General features: G+C 44.1%; 1 long non-coding RNA gene across 1 annotated transcript in view; it reads left to right on the top strand.

Moving 5' to 3' along the window:
• The first annotated feature begins 1,736 nt into the window (after positions 1-1,736).
• Positions 1,737-21,628, top strand: part of LOC311426428 — a 271,970-nt gene continuing 252,078 nt past the window's right edge. The window contains exon 1 of the long non-coding RNA XR_014686745.1: positions 1,737-6,769. This is a non-coding gene — a long non-coding RNA (uncharacterized lncRNA). The remainder of the gene's footprint in view (positions 6,770-21,628) is intronic.

Raw genomic sequence — 21,628 nt, 5'->3', positions numbered from 1 at the left:
AGTCAAACATAAGTGATTCAAGACAACCAATGCCTTGGACAATTGCTCACCGATGTCCTTGATTTCTTTTAATCTCACTAATTGTTCCTTTAAAACCTGATGTGATCGTTCAACCATCACTTGGCCCGTGGGAGAATATGGAACACTCGTATTTGGCTGAATCTGTAGTAAAGTCCATTCCAGAACTCGAAAATGCTGCCCTATCATTCCACCCTTGCCATCACCTGTGTCACTTAGACTACTCCTATTACCTGTGCTGTTAGTGTCAGTGGCATCCTCCTGATACTGTTTCTGTCTTTGTTGCCCCTTATTCTCCCCCTTTTCTTTTTGCCACTGACCAAGCACCGCAAACGGATGAGACACATGATTGCTAATTAGGAAGGAGAGTGCAACGTCTGCTATATGGCTGCAGGCAGTGCCAGCTGCAAACTTAGAAACTATTTGTGAAAGAGCCTGCTGGTGGTCATTTATTAGTGTAATCTGCGGCTCTGCACTCCTGCACCGCAATAAAGGTAGTAATATAGCTAAATTGTCATTAGTAATCCGTACGATGTGGCAACCCCACTGAATATTACCCAGGAACATTTGTACATTTATCAAATTATGTAACACCATAGTTATATCACCTATCTGGGGACAAATAGTAGAGTCTGATATTTTCCATCCCAAGTATAGCCATGGCTGTTTCTGTTGAACCTTCTCTGGGGCTATCTTCACCCCTTTTGCTTCCAAAGTATCCCAAATAAACTTTAAATCTGAATCCTGGAAGCATTCTGGCCTACCAAACCGAATGTTATCCATATAATGGTAAATAATTTCGTCACACCACACTGTCTGAATTGGTTGTAATGCCCAGGCCACATATAATTGACATAATATAGGGGAATTCCTCATCTCTTGTAGAAGAACTAGCCATTCATAGTGCTTTGCTGGGGCCTGTTTGTTAATGGAGGGTACTGTAAAAGCAAATCTCTGACAGTCCTGTGCTACCACATCTGGTTGCCTGGACTGATCGATAAATTTAGCATATGGTTCCCCAGGGGCCTGTTCTACAGATGTGAATGGAGGTGCTTTCTTTTCCCCTAGGAGACTAAGAAGAGCCCTCAGTGTGAGCTGTGCAGCTGTTTGGTGAATAATCGCAGGGAACTGCAACTGAATCTGGGTATTGTGATAAATTAGTAGGGGTTTGTTCATTGTCCTTGAGAATTTAAAGAATCTACTGAGGAGATAAGGTTTCACAACTCACAGCATTGTAACATGGGGACAAATGGGGAAGGGGGGTTGGGTAAACATCCTTGTTAAAACAAAGATTCTGTAAGATACCACCCACCCACTGCAAGACATCCTGTTTTGCCCCCACCTGAACACAAGCACAACGCATGATCACCGGAGGAAGAATAACGACCCACAACAACAGACTGCGCAGCTGTCCTGGTTTCAGTTAGAACAGAATTAATTTTCTTCCTGGTAGCTGGTGGAATGCTGTGTTTTGGCTTAGGATGAGAAGAGTGCTGATAACACCCCGATGTTTTAATTGTTGCAGAGCAGTGCTTATACCAAGCCAAGGACAGCTCAGCCTTTTGCTCTGTCCTGCCAACAGGCAGGCTGGGGGTGCAGTAAGAGCTGGGAGGGGACAGACCCAGGACAGGTGACCCAAACTAGCCAAAGGGGTATTCCATACCATCTGACGTCATGCTAAACAATATATAGGGGTGGCTAGCCGGGGGAGGGGGCCGGACTGCTCGGGATTAAGCTGGGCATCGGTCAGCGGGTGGTGAGCAATTGCATTGTGCATCACTTGTTTGTACATATTATTATTAGTAGTACTATTATCATCATTGTATTATTATTATTATTATTATTTTCCTGTCTTATTCAACTGTCTTTATCTCAACTCACGGGCTTCACTTTCCATTTCTCTCCCCCGTCCCAGAGAGGGAGGGGGGAGGGTGAGCGAACGGCTGCGTGGTGTTTAGCTGCCGGCCGGGTTAAACCACGACAGCAGCCTCAGAACAAGTCTCGACAAGACAACAAGTCGACAGGTCTTGACAAGTCGACAAGTCAAGTCTCGACAAGCCAGAACTTGAATGCTATAAAACAGCGACACTGGAAAGGGGAAGTTGCGTGCCGTGGTGGAGCGGAGACTCCCCAGCCGCCCAGCGCTGTTTTGCTTGTGTCTGCTTACTTGATTAATAAAATAATTTCAATTGACCAGAAAATTGTGTGGTCTAACTTATAACAATTTGGTGCCGTGACTCGGACGAAGGCAATCTGATTGAAAGACCTTCGGAGGGGGTGCCCCGCTGATTTCAGCGGCCTTCGCTAGGACTACTTTCATTCAAATCCTTCACCGACGAACCCAAAATTAGACACAAGCAAATAAAACCGGTAAACCCCAGGCAACCTTTGTGCACGAAGCCCGAACGAAGACCCACGGGGTGGGTAAGTACAGGCTGGTGTTCCATTCGGTTGGGGTTGGGTATCCCGGAACACAACAAACAAGACGTCCAATTGCGGACGAAGCGAGTGTGGACCCCTCGGTAGTGCGGTTCCCACATCCCGCGAGGGACTGGGCCACGAAAAGGGGGAAGCAATCCATGCGTGTGTGTGTGTGAAGGTGTTCCGGAAGATGGGACAGAAGAAGAGTAAGCCTTCTGGTCCCATGGGTTGGGTAACGTCTGATGTTAGGTTACCCCGGGATTAATGATTAAAAATTGGGAGGATTCCCCTTTTAGGTGGGGAAGGAATAAAGTAAAAATGATACATTATTGTGTTGAAGTTTGGGGTGGTAAACAGATTCGAGGAGACCACCTTTACTGTCCTGTATTTGGGTCTTTTGAAGATTGGGTTTGTCAGGCCTAAATATTTATGTAAACTCAAAGGAACCCTTTAGTCTGGAAGAAAGTGAGTATGCGCACCTCTGGATAAATTCAGATACGAGGACGCATCTATATCCTCTAAAAGAAAAAGGAGGGCGGGATAAAAAGAGAAAGGACTTGGAAGTCCCGACACCACCCCCGCCCTATATTCCACCGCCCACACCAATGGCTCCCGTCCTTAATGGACTCCCCGAATTAGCTAATCCAGGAGAATTGGAATCGGATCATGAAACACAGGGGCCAGTAACCAGAAGCAGGGCAAGAAATCAGAAATCTGCTTTAAGGGAGGGATTATATCCCCTACGAGAAATAGCGATGGGGGGACCCCAGCCAGGAATGGAATATGTGGCCATCCCCATTAACTCCGGGGATGTCCGAGATTTTAAGAAAAGGACAGGAGGAGGGTAAGTGAGCGTTAATGGCAACTGGCATAATCTTTGCAGCTGCTGAGGAATAATTCTAACTGGAATAATAACTGTACATTGTATATTGTATATATAAAAGCCCGGGCATTTTTGTTAAAGTGTTCTTTTATACATATGTTAATATGTAAATATGTAAATATAAGAACTGCCATTGAGGTGTATGTCTAAGGGAACAAAATTTGCCCAGGCATATCATCGGCTCATCAGGTTTAAATGTCCTCAGTGTAATTGTCAACAGGCAGTTAATTTACAGTGGTCTGATTTTATTTGTGTATCTATATATTGTGGATTTTGGAGGGATTGGGATTGACTAGTAAAGAGCTTCTAGGAAAACGGTGGAATATTAACCACTGTAGATTACAATAGGAAAAGTTCAAAGCAAAGAAATCCCGAGGAAAAGCCCTCTAGGATGTATACTAACACATTGGAGGGATATAGTGGGGTGAGAGGGTACAGAAAGTAAAGAACTCTTATCAAATATTGTAATCAATGGTGGCCACTTTATAAACTAGAGGATGGAGGGGAGTGGCCCCTAAATGGAACTATTAATTATAACACCATATTACAGTCAATGTTGTTTTTGTGGAAAGAAGGAAAATGGGATGAAATATGGTATATTGATTGATATGTTGTTTCAGTATCTTGGAGGGAAAAGGTATGGAATTAAGTTGGACTCTGAATGAGCCTTTGGTGTTGGTATTAGAAAAGTACGGGCTGGAGAAAGATAAAGGAAGTGTTAAAAGGGTTGCTGAACGTGTTAAAGGTGTGGCATGTAGTATTTAACAGAGCTGTTTGAAATTGAATGAGCAGGGAAAGGTGATGTAGGCATTATCTAAGTAACAGTCTAGAAGTTTTGGTATATTTGCATATTTGCTGTGGTGTTTGTTCAGTTTCCCAAGCATCGGGGAGAAGGGAACAGCCTGCTCCACCAGGGGCCTCTCCAGCGGCCGCAGGGGGGCTTCGGCTCCAGCGCCTGGAGCGCCTCCTCCCCCTCCTTCTGCACTGACTTTGGTGTCTGCGGGGGGGTTTCTCGCTCTCCCAACTGCTGTTGAGCAGCAAGTTTTTGTTTATTTCTTTGTTTGTTTGTTTTCGTGGATGTGCTCTCACAGAGGCACGGACTGTGTTGCTCATAGCTTGGCTCTGGGCAGCAGTGGGCCCCTTTGGGGCCAGATGAAATTGTCCCTTATCTACCACGGGGAGGTTTCTGGGTTTTTCTCACGGGGGCTGCCACTGCAGTTTCCCACTCCCACACCCCTCACACCCCCCGAACCTTGCCATCAAACCCAATACACTGGGGAACAGCTAAGTCAGTACTGACTTGTAAAGTATCAGGGATTAAATTAACTAATGAAACCCTAAATGAGATAGGGGTAGAAGGGACTGGGATAACAGTGCCACTTTTGGGGAATACTAAGCTGAGACCAGGGGATAAAATGATCACTGGGCAATTATTGTATGTATCCAAGGTGGAGACTAACTTGTTGGAAAGGGATTTGATGATTAAATTGGGCATTCAAATAGTAAATTGTTAGACTGGAATAACAGTGTTATTAATGGAGTGCTCTCTGGCCCTGAGAGCAAACATACATGTATATTCACCTCTGACTGGAAAGACCCTGAAATGGGGGCGGAAGCAACAATATAGGTGGACAATTTTACCTCAGGGGTTTATAGGGCCACCTATCTATTTGGGTAAATTCTAAAAAAAAAAAAAGATTTTGGAGCAATTACAACCTCCCAAGGAGGTATTAATGTTACAGATATATGGATCATTTTAAGGAAAATGGATACTCCCTGATGGGAGAGAAATGCTGAATAAAGTGATAATGAGGCAAATATTAACTGTTTTACATCAGAAGAGTCATTGGGAGGTGCAAGCAATGTGTGATGTTGTTCTAAGAAAGCATGTCTGTGTAGGAATATATACTTTAGGGAAGCACACATGCAGAGGATGTACTATATGTCAAAAGGTAAATAAAAAGGTCTTCTGTAACCTATCTAGAGGGGGACGGGAGCCAGGGCTTTGACCTTTCCAAAGTATACAGGTAGACTTTACTGAGTTACTTGTTTGTCCTAATTGACCATGTGACTGAATGGGTGTAAAGCTTTACTGCAAGGATTAAAGCAGGCCTTAGAGATTGAGTGGGATTTTCACAGCCCCTGGCACCCCTCCTCTTCTGGAAAGGTAGAGCGAATGAATGGTGAAATTAAGAAACAACTAACAAAACTTATGCTGGAAACTAAGTCTTCTTGGGTAAAATGCTTACCCCTTGCACTGTTAAACATATGGACGCAGCCCAGAACTGATGTAGGAATTTCTCCTTTTGAAATGCTATATGGTATGCCCTATGATTTGGAATTGCCACTTGATCACCCTCAATTCTAATTAAGACTTGGAAAGAGACTTTTTTTTTTAACACCACGATGGGGAAGGCCCCTATGTTGTTTTGCTTACTACAGAAACAGTCGTCCGGACTGCGGAGAAAGGATGGACACATGCCAGCCATGTTAAAGGACCCATCTGTGACGAGAAGTAGGAGATCGCTCCAGGAAACAAAGACCTAAAGCTCACATTGCGACAAACTCGATAGGTACCGTGGGTTAAGGTAGAGGCTTTCCCCTGAAGAACACTACTGCTGCCGAGAAGAACTAAAACCTCGTAGTTGGCTGCAACCCAACTGACGAGTGAGGCAGAGGAGTGAATAAGTGGGGAAAGAAATGGGCCTCAGCCATTCCTATTGGTATTTGGGGGTTCTCGCAGTGATTTCATCCTGCATAGCGACTCAACACCCCCATCAACCTTTTAAATGGACTTTAAGTCGATTCGAAGATCAACAGGTTATTGCAACCCAGATAACATCAGGAGGGGCCTAGCTTTACTTCTACACTATGTCAGCTGATCTCGAGGCCCCGATGCTGGGAATATATGGGATTTTATTTCTGCCCAAGTTCTAACCCGGGAAAGGGGTACTGTAAATGCCTGAACGTGTATTATTGTGCATACCGGGGGTGTGAAACCATTGCTACAGACTGGACACTCAGGGCTGGTCGGGATAAATTCTTACAAGTGGGATATGGGCTGCAAGGTTGTAACCGACAATTGGATCCCTGTTACAGGTGGCGAGGGCATGGTATAGGGTATACAGGAACCTTCCACGGAAATAAAGAAATTTGCAAGGTTCTATATATAAATATAACAAACTCGGACAATACTAGCTGGGTACTAGGAAAAATGCCAGATTTTATGAACACGGAACAGATAGGGGAGGACTCATACAAATAAAGAAGGAAAAACCTGAGACTTCCAAGGTAGTCGGGCCCTAACAAAGAGTTAATAGGGGAAGGTTTGGTTGTCCAGACTGTAAAGATACCTGGGACTGCCCAACCTACTACAGTGTTTTCTAATAAGTTGACAGAGTTATCCTTTCCCACACTGCTTCCAAGCATTATGAAAAAAAGAAAGGGGTTGTACCCGAGAGTAGTATGTGGAAAGTTATAAATGCTAGTTTCCAGGTACTAAATCAAACTAATCCTGAGATAACTGAAGGGTGCTGGCTATGTGTAAGTGTTAAGCCCCCATATTATGAAGCTATAGGAGATATGGGGAGGTCTGAATATTCAAATGAGTCAAATCCTTCCAAGTGCAGTTGGGGACAGGAAATCGGTATAACTTTGACTCAAGTTACGGGAAAAAGGTAGATGTATCGGCACAGTTCCAAAAGATAAAAATGATCTGTGCCATGTGTCGTGGTTCCGCTCGAGTGGGCAGCCGAGCTCCACCACAGCCGCTCTCTCACTCCCCCTCCTCAAAAAGGAATGGGGAGAAAATATGTGAAAAGGGGCTCAAGGGTTGAGATAAGGACGAGAAAATCACGCAATAATTATTGTAACGGGCAAAACAGACTCGGCATAAGGAGATAGTAAGATTTATTGCTTATTACTAACAAGCGAGAGAAGTGAGAAAACAAAGGAAAAAGCAAACCAAAAGCACCTTCCCCCCCCATCCATCCTCTTCCATCTCCTCCCCCCGAGCGGCGCAGGGGAACGGGGGAATGGGGGTTATGGTCAGTCTACAGCACTTCTTCTCTGCCGCTCCTTCTCGGTCACTCTCATCCCCTGTGCTGTGGGGTCCCACCCACGGGATGCAGTCCTTGATGAACTGATCCAGCGTGGGCTTCCCACAGGCAGCAGCTCTTCCAGAACTGCTCCAGATATGGGTCCGTACCACGGGGTCCATCCCTCAGGAGAAAACTGCTCCAACCTGGCTCCCCTACGGGTAGCAGCTCCTGCCAGGTCACCTGCTCCTGTGTGGTCTCCTCTCCACAGGCTACAGGTCCGGCCCAGAATCTGCTCCGGCAGGGGTCTTCCACAGGCGGCAGCCTCCGTCGGTGCAGGGCCACCTGCTCCACCGTGGTCTCCTCCACAGGCTGCAGCGTGGAACCCTGCTCCACCGTGGTACTCCATGGGCTGCAGGGGGACATCCTGCTTCACCATGGTCCTCACCACAGGCCGCAGGGGACTTCTGCTCCGGCGCCTGGAGCACCTCTCCCCCTCCTTCTACACTGACCTTGGCACCTGCAAGGCTGTTCTCTCACTCCTCTCACTCTCTGGCGCAGCGTTTTTTTCCCTGTCTTAAATATGCTCTCACAGAGGCGCAACCAACATCGCTTATTGGCTCAGATCTGGAAAACAATGGGGCCCTTCCCAAACATGGGTCAGCTTCTAGATCTTTCTCACAGAAACCACCCCTATAGCCCCCTGCTACCAAAACCTTGCCACATAAACCCACTACACCATGCCACTGAAAAAAATGGACCAAACACACAAATGGTTAATTCCTGCAAATAACACTAGGTGGGTGTGTTCATCATTGGTATTCACTCCTTGCCTATCTTTAAAATTGTTTAGCACATCTCATGATTTTTGTGTACAGGTGGTCATTATACCAAGGATTCTATACCACACTGAAGAGTATATGTATACCCATCACACAGTGGCTGAATACCATCTGGTAAAGAGGGAGCCTATTACGGCCGTCACCTTAGCCACTTTAATGGCCCTTGGGGCTGCAGGTGCAGGAACTGGAATTGCTTCCCTGATAAAACAAAGCCAGGAATTTACTTCTCTACGCATTGCTGAGGATCTGGCCCGTATAGAGCAATCAATAACAGCTCTGGAAAAATCGGTTAGGTCATTATTCGAAGTGGTACTCCAAAACCATAGAGGGTTGGATTTGATTTTCTTACAACAAGGAGGACTGTGTGCAGCCCTACGTGAAGAATGTTGTGTATATGCAGCTCATACTGGGGTGGTAAGAGATACAATGACTAAATTGCGGGAAGGATTAGAAAAACGCAAAAGGGAAAATGAGGCTCGTCAGAATTGGTATGAATCCTGGTTTAATTACTCACCTTGGCTTACTACCCTGCTATCAACCATAGCGGGGCCCTTGTTGTTACTTATATTAACACAGACTTTTAGACTATGTATATTCAATCGAGTAATCGCAATTGTGAAAAGCCGATTAGAGGCAGCTCATCTTATGCTCGTGCGTGCGAAATATGAATCTCTGGAGCAGGAGGAAGATGACGCTGAGACTTTAGTGCTAAGCAAGCAAATGCTTCAGAAATTCAATGAACAAAATATGTTAGAAAAATAAAAAGGAGGGATTGTGATGAATTAGTAGGGGTTTCTTCATTGTCCTTGAGAATTTAAAGAATCTACTGAGGAGATAAGGTTTCACAACTCACAGCATTGTAACATGGGGACAAATGGGGAAGGGGGGTTGGGTAAACATCCTTGTTAAAACAAAGATTCTGTAAGATACCACCCACCCACTGCAAGACATCCTGTTTTGCCCCCACCTGAACACAAGCACAACGCATGATCACCAGAGGAAGAATAACGACCCGCAACAACAGACTGCGCAGCCTCAGAACAAGTCTCGACAAGTCAACAAGTCGACAGGTCTTGACAAGTCGACAAGTCAAGTCTCGACAAGCCAGAACTTGAATGCTATAAAACAGCGACACTGGAAAGGGGAAGTTGCGTGCCATGGTGGAGCGGAGACTCCCCAGCCGCCCAGCGCTGTTTTGCTTGTGTCTGCTTACTTGATTAATAAAATAAAATAATTTCAATTGACCAGAAAATTGTGTGGTCTAACTTATAACAGTATTGAGATAAGGACACGTCCCCTTTAACATCTCTGCAGTAATCCCATACAGAGGGTCCCCCATTTGGCGCAGTTGACCCACTTCCCCCTGTGGTAACTGCAACCATTCCCTTTCAAACAATAAAAGTGGGGAAGGAGTTAACAATAAGCCCGCCAAGTTTCGACAGTCAAGTGGACACATTGGTTTTGCCCGAAAAATCCATTGAATTATCTATCGAGCTGCCTGGGATTGTAATCCATAGTCCAAAACCATTTTTTGAGCTTGTTGTAGAAGCTTGCAGTCATGTGGCTGCCACGACCCGGTGCCTTGCACAGGGTTGATAATAATAGGGCAGGCCAAGGATGTAGCATGCCTATGCCCCTCTATGAAAGCATCACATATGACGTTGGAGCACCTGTCCCTCCTTGGAGAGATGGAACCTGCTGTAACAGCCAATGTTGACATGGCCAGGGGTGGCCCAGCAGTCTGGAGGGTGCCCTCAAGAATGCTCATTATTTCTCCTGAGAAAGTAGAATCCAGGTGGTGGGAACGGAACCTGGCACTCAGATCATAAGAGGAGCCGGCTCCGTCCAAAGACACTTGTTGCAAGGTGCTCACAGTGCAATGGTTTCCCTCTAGTGATGACCGGAAAGTCAAAGCCTCAAGGATTTTTTGTGGGCTTAGCTGGAGGGTCCAGAGACACAGGATCAGAGCACCCTAACCTGTGTTCAGAGCTTATGGTTGAAAATATGTCTTTCTCTGCAGAGAGATTCCAGCTTGATGGGTCAGACACGAGCTTCAGTGTGTTCTGAGAAAGCAGATATTTGTCCTCTCTAGCCTCAGTGAAGGTGTCATTGTCAAGGACGATGCTTGTTGTAGAGAAGACACATTTGGTAGGTCTTGTTTGACATAGCTGCCTGAAACCAGGTGCAAGAAGCATAGATTTCTGGTCTATCTTCTCAGGTAAAGAAGCCCGTGGTGCTCTGGACTTCAGAGAATTACAGCTCCTGTTATATATGGAGTGGTAATTCGTGTCGAGAAAATGGTTGATATTAATAAAGAAGGGGGAGATTTGGGAATGTGGCCATGGGGGTTGGAAAGCCCCATGGTTGAGATAACATTAGACTCTTAACGACGAGGCCATCAGGAATATAAAAGAGTTTAGAGGGAACAAATAAGGGTGATTCAGGAGACTCCATGCAGTCTCTGGTTGCTTGTTCTCCAGCTGGTCTCTTGTTCTCCAGCCATTAAGGCATGGATGTTTCTGGGTGTTTGCTGTTGTTGTTACATTCAAAGTTGTTTCACCAATGAAAAATTGTTTTGAAAAGAACTGCTGTGGAGAGAAGGGTATAAGAGGGGACCCTGTCCTCAAGATAAAAACAAAAAAAAAGGCAACATGATGAAGTTACATCAATAAAGAAGCAGGAAAAAGAAGTGAAGAGGAACAGGCTGGGAGAATGGAGACCAGGACGGGAACAGGCACTTTGATTGCCTCATGAAGATAGGTTCAGCCAAACTCAGCAAACTGCTCAGAGAAGCTCGTACAGAAAGTCGCTGGAAATAGGCACACCAGAGCTGGAGAGAAGCTCAAGCTGAGAGAAGTGGACCTGTGCACACAACTGCCTCTCGCTGGTAAGCAATTGTGCATTATGGGGAATCATACGTCGTTAGGAATAAAGAATGTCCTGGTAACCTTACAGCTTATTCTCCTTATTAACAATTGGACAGTTTATGAGTCTGAAATATGGGAGCAAACTGAGGTCAAGGTGTGGAACTCTGCAACTAAAAATGACAAGGTTGCAGTGGGATTGCTCGGCACCTGGCGAGCAATCTCTGAGGCCTTAAAGAGCCATGTGGAGCCACAGTCACAAATGTGTGGCTTGCCAGACAGTGAGGGAGCTGTGGGCTCCTTTACTGATCCTACTGCTACGCCATGGGCCCCTCTGCTGCAACAGCCATCGAAGGCTTTTGCTGTTACACCCCCTGCTGACCTGGACGTGCCTTTTGACCCAGGCCTATTGGCCTTGAAAAGGAGATGGATATGCTTTTCTTCGATCCGGGAAGAATGGGATACATAAGGCCCGAAGGCCGAGTTGCTTGACAACTTAAAGCGAGACATATTGTTCAAAAGGAATGGAAAATGGAGACTGTTAAGTCATGGAACTTAAAGGATTGTCTGTTACCTTTTCTGATTTTACATATGTTTAGGTGTACTCGAATTTAGTAACTTAAAGGATTGTTTGTTACCTTTCCTGATTGTATGTATGTATAGGCATACTCGAGTTTAATATGTAAAAGCGATGTTCTATATATTTAGAATGTTTGATGTTCGTGTGTGCATGTTGGTGGAACATAGACTCCCCGCACACCCAGCGCTGTTTACTTGCCTTTTATATCTTTTATGCCTTTTATACCTTTTATTCCTTTTATACCTTTTATAAGTATAAATATTACTAAATTAAGATTGAGTTGAGACTTCATTTATAACAGCTCCAAAGAGATTTAAAGGGAGAAATGTTGGTCATACCTTGCAATGTATCCTGAAGGGCTTCAATTTGCTCTGTCAGCCTCTGATTACAGTTTTTAAGGTGGTAGTTTTCTAGCTCAAGCTCTCTCAGCTTAAATGTTACCCATTCTTTGATCTTGGCAGCTTTCTCTTGAACAATTTTGAGTTCCTCAATCCTCAGCTGTTTCTGTTTTGCTAGCTGAGTCTCCAGTCTGTTAATCAGGTCTTGTTTTCTTTGCAGTGTACCCATCAGCTCCTTCAGTGAAGGTTGATTTTTGCAAGCTGCTGCTGCACCTCTCATTGGCGAAGCATCGCGAGTGGATTTATTGCTGCCTGGCAGCAGCACAGATCCTGGCAGCACAGCTTTATCAAGATTTTCCGGCACGGGGGATGGGGAGGGCAGCCCCCACTCCCCATCAGCATTCTGCTCCGATAGTCCCTCAGTTATTTCTGCCGCTGATTGATTTATTGGAGAGGTCATACCCCGAACCGGGGTGGGTGCAGGAACTGACGATAAAAATTGTGTCAGCTGCATTCCTAAGGTCTCAGGTTTCGTACTTGGCGGTCTGTCAGTCTCAGACAGTACTGAGAAAGCTTGCACCGCCGCCATAGCCAGCAGCCATTCAGTTTTCATACTGCACAGCGCATTAAGCACTGCACGCCAGGTCGTACATAGATCTTTATCGAACTTTCTGCTTGTGATGGTTGTATCCCTTAAATGATCTCCTACGAGCCGCCACTCATCTGGGCTAAAAATTAGAGGGATTTCCTTTAGAAAACCCTCCTTCTGGGCCCAATGTACCAAGGATTTGATCTTTTTTACATTGCAAGATACGCCTCTCTTAGAGAGAAAGCTAGAGAGAAGCTGCACAGCCGCTTCCTCCTCCATGGTTACATCAGACAGGCTGCAGGGTCGTGATCTCCACCCCTCTGCTATATGCCAACTCGCCACACAGTGGTGGTCGTCTGCTGTAATTCACTGACACCTCTGGTCTCCCATAGCGACTCGATCCCAGATGTCCCGCATCCCACCGCAATATCTCCCGGCATCTCAGTGCGAGTTCTCTCCACGTCTCACTGCGATTTCTCTCCACGTCTCACCGCGATTATCTGTGTCCGGATCGGTGCTTGGAGTTTCTCAGTGTCTCTCAGGTGTTTCGGCTTCTGTCAGGTCTCTCCGTGTCTCTCAGGGCTGTCCGTGTCTCTGAAGCGTCTCTCAGGGCTCTCAGTGTCTCTCAGGTCTCTCAGTGTCTCTCAGCTTCTCTCAGCGTCTGTCAGGTCTCTTAGCATCTTTCAGTGGCTGTGGGTCTCAGCCTGTTCGGGCGCCATTTGTTGCAGGAAGAATGGCCGAAAACACGACAGACACCAGTATGGTCAGATCATGCTCCATTTTATTACCCGAATAGCCTGACTTTTATAGTGAACTTAACAGGAGCGGATAGTGTCTCACACAAGGTTATTGGTCAAAAGCACTCAGACAAACAACTGCAAGAAAACAACCCCACCTGCAAGAAAACAACCCCCTTGTGATTAGCAGTCACATAGATCCCGTCCTTGAGGCCAGCTGCTGGTAACAATATTTTTCTAAATTCCTCAATTGGGCGATGTGGGAACACTGTCATGGGAACTTCTCATAGTCGTCCTGGTAGCTTGGTTTGCTCAGCTGCAGCAAGCCATGGGAACTTTGCTGTTTCAAAAATCACAAACACAACTAGTTATGAAATCCAAATAAAACAGTCAAAAGTACAGATTCACAAATATACTTCCAATTATCAACTCATTAGTAGGGATTATAGAAATTTTAAAGTAAATATTTAATATACCAGTAGGAAACACTGCATAAGTTAAAACCTTATGCTGAGAATACCACTCAAATCAAAATACATCCTCACTAGAACTCATACCTAAAGGGATTAAATCAAAAAATATCACCTCTTACAGAAGCTGTCTTCCCTATTATGTCTATCTGCCTTTACTATTTTAACACTATAGGATTTATTTAGCTACTACACCTTAAAAATTCAATAATAACTTTTATGCAAAAATAATGCTGTCTTACTGTTCTATGTGCCACACATCTCCCAATAACAGCAAAAAGTTTCCCCTTCCCTCCAGCACCAGACTTACTGTTCACTGAGCTCACTGTATTGCGCATGTGCAAGAAATCAAACATTCCCTAGTGCCATAATAGTTGGGCATTTTTGCTTTTGTAGCTATGTGAAAAATGTACTACGTAAGCAAAATAAGTTTAGCAGTTCTTGGGAGTATTAGCTTCACTACACAAAAGTATTGATTTTGCTGCCTGAAGCTTATTCCTGAGAAAAACCCTCCCCCTCCCACTCCTCTGTCTACCCCCTAAAAGACAGCAGTAATGGCTTATTCATATAATACTTGTAAACACATAACAAATCATGATCCATAATATACCAGTTGCTATTCTGACACATTCTGAGTTGAGACAGAAAAGGCAAAACACTATTCTGATAGCAGCAAGACTTGGATAAAATAATATATATATATATATATAAATAAAAAATAAAAAACATTTGCATTCTGCCTTAATCTAGACCTCAATAATGAACTGCTATCCCCAAAGAATCCTTAGAAAACTTTTGTAAGTTCTGTCTGCCCTTCTGTTGCAATTTAAACCAGCCATTCACTTACATGCCCCACGGGCTCACAGTGGGATTGATTTTAGGCTCCCTCCATCATAATGGTCCTTCGGGACAGTAGAGATGGTATGTAGTATTGGATTATTGCATGCTAAAGCCAGTTCTGGTAACATCACCACTGCACTTTTCTGGTTCCATCAAGATTCATTAATTTGGGCTACTTCCTGTAATACCACTGTATTGTGGTTTAACCTGGTAGGCAGCTAAGCACTAAGCTCTACATCTAATCGTCTTTTAAAGCCCTCCAGGGATGGTGACTCAACCCCTTCCCTAGGCAGACCATTCCAATGCCTCACAACCCTTTCGGTAAAGAAGTTCTTCCTAAGATCCAACCTAAACCTCCCCTGGCGCAACTTTAGCCCATTTCCCCTTGTCCTATCACCAGGCACGTGGGAGAACAGACCAATCCCCACCTCTCTACAGCCTCCTTTAAGGTACCTATAGAAAGCAATAAAATCACCCCTGAGCCTCCTCTTCTCCAAGCTAAACAACCCCAGTTCCCTCAGCCACTCCTCGTAAGACTTGTTCTCCAGACCCCTCACCAGCTTAGTCGCCCTTCTCTGGACTCGCTCGAGCACCTCCATGTCCTTCTTGTAGTGAGGGGCCCAAAACTGAACACAGTACTCGAGGTGCGGCCTCACCAGAGCTGAGTACAGGGGGACAATCACTTCCCCAGACCTGCTGGCCACACTGTTTCTGATACAAGCCAGGATGCCGTTGGCCTTCTTGGCCACCTGAGCACACTGCTGTTTCATATTCAGCCGACTATCCACCAATACTCCCAGGTCCTTCTGTGCCAGGCAGCTTTCAAACCACTCAGCTCCCAGCCTGTAGCATTTCTTGGGGTTCTGGTGCCCCAAGTGGCACAACAGGACACAGCACTTGGCCTTGTTGAACTTCAGTTTTCTCTTCCTTTCCTGTCCTATTAAACTGTATCTCAACCCATGAGCTTTTACTTTTTCTTCCTGATTGTCTCCCCCATCCCACTGGGGGGGAAACAGCTGTGTGTGGTACTTCACTGCCTGCTGGGTTAAACCACAACATAGTTCCAGACCTGAACTAAAGCTGCTCAGCAGTGGCTACCCAGCTTTATATCACCTCCCTATCACTTATTTATCAAAAGTTTCACCTTAAAAGGAAACCAGGAGCAATAGGTGAATTGAATTTTAATCTAGATGTAATTCATTTCAGTCCCATTATGAGAGTTCATTCACATTCCCAGATTCCTTGTATCAGGTTTTTCTAATACTGACCTTTACCTACATGAGGGAAAGCCTCAGCTACGCGGCACTGAGAGGGAGCCAAACTCCTGAAGATACGGTTCATAAAGGGGCCTCTTCAGGGAAACAGGTCAGAGTTCAGTTTCTCCTTTTCCAATCTAGATGTTGTTGATACCACAGCTTCATCCCAGCCCCATTCTGCATGAAACATGAGCTGCCTTCCCTTCTTTCTCCATCTCCATCCCTCTTATCTGGCTCTTTTCTTCAGCTGCCTTGTTCAGATATGGGAAGCAGAAACAAACACCTATTCTAGGAAGTGTTGGGGGGGGGGGGCGGGCAGCATGCAGGGGGCCACAACATTTGAGATCTTTCTTGTGAAGGAATGACAGAACAAACCTTATGATGTAAATTAGGAATTACTACACATGGGTAGGACCAAAAAGACTAAGTGCTTAATATCCAAACGGGCTGTGTATCACAAAATGCTCATCGCTAAAGGAAGAGGTAACACAAGGAAATAAGCTGCAATACAGACAATGGAGCACAAGGACTATAACAGAGAAAGCATACAACTACAAAGCTTTTGGAAGAAATGAAAGTTTATCTAAACTCCTTCAGGTTAAGATTCATGGAAGACAGATGTTTCCAATGAAGCTTTCCACAATTTGGGAAGGAGGCAACAAAAAAACCTCACACCTCAGATATATTTGAATAGTACTTGGGCAATGCTGGAACTTGCCTTTATCATGCTGTACTGGCATTTTAAGTATGCAGGTAAGTCTCTTCCAGCAGATTCATGAAACACACGGAGAAAATTGTTTTATAATTGGGACACTATATTAAATTAAGCTCTAATTACTTTTCCTTCTGAAAGTGTATTACATTAGAAAAAGCAGATCAAAGAGTTGAATATCTCAGAAATCAAGCAGATTAAAAACATACAGATCTCAGGAACAGATGAGCCTAACATTCCCGTAATAGCAATTGACAGTTGCTGATAGACTACAATAAACAAGCTAGCTAGTTCAGCGTAGAAGATAAATAGAGCAGTAAAAATATTCAATGACCTGAATAAAAGTTAATGCATGCGTGTGTGCAGATACATAAATAAAGCAATGGAGTCAACTAATACTGACTGCTGACTATGCATTGAACAATAGCACAAGCTCATTTCCAAATTTTTTAACGGCTAAATATTTTCCATTGACATGAAGACAGCAAGAAACTTAAATACATTAAAGCAAGGCAATACCACTCTCATAGCTGTAGATACAGATACTGCATTTAAAAAGATTAGAACAAAGAAGGAAAGAAGGCAGGTCTACAAATAGAAAAATAAAACAGATACTAGGAGTCTGAAATATCCAGTGCTGCCTTTGCTTCTGCATTCACACAAATTAGGAAAGAGCTAACAACAGCTCTGGCAATGTGTCTGCATTTTTCTTTCCTTGAACTCAGGTGCTCAAGCAGAAACCCCCTACTAGAGATATGAGCTTGAGAACCAAGGTTCAGCTATTTAAATCATGACAGCAAGACTTTATATATATCATCTGTTATCACCCTTCCCATATTTATTATGTTTTATTATTATTTTTATTATGATTGACATTATGACATTTAGACTTCTTTAATATTGAAGCCGCCTGACAAGAACAGCAAAAACATACCTTTGTTGATGATGTTGGAGTAGGAAAATTAAGCCAGGCTGGAGCAAAGTCATGCTGCGCCATTTAGGTCCAGTCTCTCTGAATCAATGAGACAAGGCTTCAGCACCTCATGGCAAGTCCCTGTAATTGGAAAAACAAGATGAGCATCTAAAAAGTACCCATTTCAAGAACATTATGCTTGTGGTATGATCACTACCTCCTTTCTGTTGTCTGGTATTGTTGTCTCAAACAGATATGATTTGTAATCTAGCTAGCCTTATCTCATTACAGCGTCACATTTGTCCTTTTATTACCAAAGTGTCACATTAATCAAATATTTCAAAAAGATCATAAAATTAGAACTAATATTCATTCCTTTATTTCCTCTTGCAAATTGGATGAAGCATCTTGCGTGACATCTGATCAGAAAGCTGTGGCAAAATGATCTCACTGAAACCTTTTCTGATACTGTCTGGAATGGATTATAGAAGCTATTTCACTAGCTTCTTAGAAGAAGCTGATTTCCCAAATTAGCCCCTGAAAGTTAATCTCAGAGGCCACATTAAGATTCCTCATGAGAAAACTAGATGCCAAGAACACCATACTTTCCTCTCGATTGAATGGAAACAGAGCCTGAATATCCAGAAATAATGCCAAAATCCAGTAAAATTCACTAGTTCGAACATGGGCAAGAGAAGGTAATGGCTTAAGGAAAAACCTGAGAGTACTTTTTCTACCCCTTGTTCTCCCCACAGGCAGAGAAACATTTCTCAGTAAACAAGAGAATGCAAGGTAATATAAACTATTGCTTAAAGCTGAACTATAGCACTGAAAGGAAAGAAATAGATGAAACACTACGTGAATTATAAGGATATCTGAATCATGCTCTACAGCTGGATACCACAAAATTATCAGTGACTCAAAAATATTTAAGTATGATATGCACGTTATTAGAAATTCATGTAGTGAAAACATAATTAACATCCAAGCGCATGTTATAGGGAAAAGATTTAATCTAAAACTGTTGTAATTTGATAAGTTTTAACAAGCACTGTGGAATCTGAACTAGATATCTGCATTTTCTTGAATATATAAAAATCTTACCACCACCCCCCCCACTCACCAGGAGGAAAAAAGAAAAAGGACTCCTGCCACCAGAACTGTCAGTTACAGATTTCACCCTCCTTCACTCCTGAAGGACTTCAATAATGCCCTGGTTTTGGCTGGGATAGAGTTAATTTTCCTCCTAGTAGCTGGTACGGTGCTGTGTGTGGGACTTAGGAGAAAAACAATGCAGATGACACACTGTTTTAGCTGTTGCAGAGCAGTGCTTACACTAAATCAAGGACTTTTCAAGCTTCTCACACTGTCCTGCCAGCAAGGAGGCTAAGGGTACACAAGAAGCTGGGAGGGGACAGAACCAGGACAGCTGACCCAAAAGGATAGTCCATACCATAGGATGTCACACAGAACAATAAAAATTGGGGGGACCGTTGCTGGGGGGCTGCCTGGGCAATTGCATTGTGCATCACTTGGTTCATTCCCCCCTTTTTATTATTAAGCTATCCTTATCAACTCATGAGTTCTAGAACTTTTCAATTTTCTCCCCCATCCCACTTGGGGGTGGGGGCAAGCAAACAAGTATGTAGTATTTAACTGTCTGACAGGTTAAATTGCAACCATTAAATAAGCAGGCAAACTGGCAATATATTGCAGTAACTTCTAACCAGGAAGTGTAAGACCATTATAGGGCAAGCATAGTGCAGAACCTAGCAAGAATCTGTTAGCAGAACTCATATCTCCACACAACACTTTAAAAATAAATTACAGTGCAGACACATAATAGACTTGTTACAGAGTATCCTGGGATTTTACAGTTAGTGACATTTATAGAATCATAGAATATCCTGAGTTGGAAGGGACCCATAAGGATTATCGAGTCCAACTCCTGGCACCATACAGGTCTACCCAAAAGTTTAGACCATGTGACTAAGTGCACAGTCCAAATGCTTCTTAAACTCCAAAAGGCTTGTTGCAGTGACTACTTCCCTGGGGAGCCTGTTCCAGTGTGCAAACACCCTCTCAATGAAGAACCTCTTCCTTATGATCTACTCTGACTTGCTCCATGTATTAGAAATTAATATAATGTCTAGAATTGCATCTGCTAACAGTGAAAAAAATAATAACCTTCTTTATAAAAGGTCTCCAACCTGGCCTTTGAAAAATCAAGAAAACAAAGGATACTGAAGCTCAGAATAAATTAATTTTTGAGTAAATAATTTAAGTAATCATTGTGTTGTGTTTTAACCCAGCCAGCAGCTAAGGACAACTGAGCTGTTCACTCACCCTCCCCCCACCCCCCTGTGGAACAGAGGAGAAAATCAGGAAAAAAAAAAAAAAGAAAGCTTATGGGATGAGATAAAGACAGTTTATTAGGATAGAAAAGAAAGGAAAATAATAGCAACAGTACTACTATACTGCTAATGTGTACAAAGCAAGTGATGCACAATGCAATTGCTCATCACCCACTGACAAGCCTGTCCCCAAGCAGTGGATCCATCCCTCCCCAACGCGGCCAGCCCCCCCATATTAATTGTTCGGCATGACGTCAGATGGGATGGAATACCCCTTTGGCCATCTGGGTCAGCTGTCCTAGGTCTGTCCCCTCCCAGCTCCTGCTGCACACCCAGCTTGCCTGCTGGCAGTACAGTGTGAGAAGCTGAAAAGTCCTTGGCTTAGTGTAAGCACTGTTCTGCAACAATTAAAACACCAGTGTGTTATCAACATTATTCTCATCCTAAATCCCAAACACAGCACCATACCAGCTACTAGGAGGAAAATTGACTCTATCCTAGCCAAAACAAGGACAATAGCCACCCCTTATTCCATACCATTTATGTCATGCTTAGGTCCCACACTTCCCAATACATTCCAATTAGTCACCACCTTCATATATGTACATAAAATGTCCACTGAGCTTGTGGAGTCTGTGACTGACTTTGGGCTCTGTCTGTCCCAGCAGTCTTTCAGGGCAGAAGGGATGATGTGTGATGTTGGATCATTGCATGCTGAAGCTCATTCTGGTTCCACCACACTGCTGTGCTTGTCCAATTCTATCAAAATTCATTCATCATTATCTGCATGGCTGTTACTGTGATACCATTAATGGGACACTGACATGTAGCAATCAGGGTAGTGATGACATAAAGCATAATATAATAATTAACATAATACAATTCAACACATGGGCTATTCTCACCCGACATCAGATCCCCTTGAGGTACACATCGGACCCCCCCATTCCTTCCCCATACCGAAGCTGCTTTAACCGCTTGGCTTGCTTGATTGCAGCACGTTTCACAATCATGAATAACTTGTGCAATAGCAGTCATGGTCAGGTTCGCCCATCGATCCTGAGCCCATCTGTATGTTGCAACCCTGCCTTGATGGCCTGAGGTGTCATGGGCCCATCAGGCTATAAATAATTCACCCTTATGTTGCCAGTCCAGGTCCACCTAAGCCACTTCAATCTTAGCAGCCTGATCCACCTGCTGTTTGTTTTGATGTTCTTCAGTAGCCTGATTCCTGGGCATGTGAGCATCTACATGGCGTAATTTTACAACCAGGTTCTCCATTCCAGCAGCAATATCTTGCCACAATGCAGCAGCCCAGATGGGTTTGCCTTTGTGCTGCCAGTTGCTCTGCTTCCATTGCTGTAACCATCCCCACAGGGCATTTGCTACCATCCATGAATCAGTGTAGAGATCGAGAACTGGCCACTTTTCTTGTTCAGCAATATCTAAAGCCAGCTGGATGTCTTTCACTTCTGCAAACTGACTCGATTCAGCAGCTTCTGCAACTCGTCGTGTACAACTCCATACAGCAGCTTTTCACCTCCAATTTTTTCCCACAGTTCCTCAATTGGGCGATGTGGGAACACTGTCATGGGAACTTCTCATAGTTGCCCTGGTAGCTTGGTTTGCTCAGCTACAGCAAGCCATGGTATTTTTGCTGTCTCAAAAAAATCCCTCAACAGAGCTCTTTTTTTTTTTTTTTTTTAACTTGCCTCTTATGTTCGAAATCTTGTTGAATTCTAGCACCGCTATCGGCAAGGGCCACTAGGTGGGG

This window comes from Aythya ferina (assembly GCF_964211825.1).
Source record: "Aythya ferina genome assembly, chromosome: W".
Classification (NCBI taxonomy): Eukaryota; Metazoa; Chordata; class Aves; order Anseriformes; family Anatidae; genus Aythya; species Aythya ferina.
Note: the sequence above shows the minus strand (reverse complement) of the source record. Positions and strands in the feature narration are given on the sequence as shown.